The following is a 1,057-nucleotide window of genomic DNA, read 5'->3' on the forward strand; positions in this document are numbered from 1 at the left end:
GCACTGGCTTTCGCACCAAAATCCACGCAACAGCGACTATCGCGCACGGAAACAACAGAGACAATCGTTCAGAATGATGAGCTAGAGTGAGAAGCCAAATCCCCATGCAGCTATAGTATAAGTCCAAATGCAAGGCACAACGCTTTACACTGTCACCCTATCGTTTACACTTTTTACACTTTTCTGTCATCAAAAGCCTGTTAGATCGCCATAATCGAAAATAGAGAGTCCCCCTATCTATCCTATCTCTGACTATTACTCAAGGAACACGGGGAAAAAATGCACTTTTATCTATGGGAATATATTTGTAAGGGAAAAATCCACTGCACGCGATCTTAATGGTAGAACAATGGAAGTGCCTTTCATAGCACTTTTCCTTTGGTGTGAAAAACATGGGGCGCGAGAAAAAGGAAAACAGATTTTAAAGCAAGTACAGTGCTTTAATGACACACAATTTATTGACTTACCAAGTGCATTGTCCACACGTGCCGTCATTTTTTCACCACCTTCGACACTCCAGCGCACCAACAAAAGCCGCGATTTGAAAAGTTGCAACGAAAGGTTTTTGCAATGCCTAAAGTAAGAAATGTTTTTCACAATGAAATGAAGAGATTTTTTCATGTTATATTTCGATAAGGTTTTCAATGAGACATTTGTAGAGCATTTTGACGTTATAGCTGTAATTGACATGAGTTTGAGACGGAATTTATGGTGCGATGGATGCGATCTACCCCAACATTAAATAATTTTTTTGAAATAGAAATTCAACATATAAATTAATACTCAAATTTTGAAATTTTTTATCAAAAAACCAAAATCGTAATTCTAGAATACTTGATTATAAGTCTTTTTCTTACTAATCCCTTAAAATTACAATTTAAATTATTTTAGATATTTATAAAATCAAAGATTAAAAAAAAAGTATAAACCTTTCCACCTACTCATAAGTCCCAAAACACTCACTAATGCATAATTTTAAAAATTAAATTGTTGAAATTTTGAAAATATCGAATATGGAAATTTTCGACTTGTCAGATTTTCCCTGAGTTCCCCTATA

The sequence above is a fragment of the Phlebotomus papatasi genome, chromosome 3 (assembly GCF_024763615.1).
Source record: "Phlebotomus papatasi isolate M1 chromosome 3, Ppap_2.1, whole genome shotgun sequence".
Taxonomy (NCBI): domain Eukaryota; kingdom Metazoa; phylum Arthropoda; class Insecta; order Diptera; family Psychodidae; genus Phlebotomus; species Phlebotomus papatasi.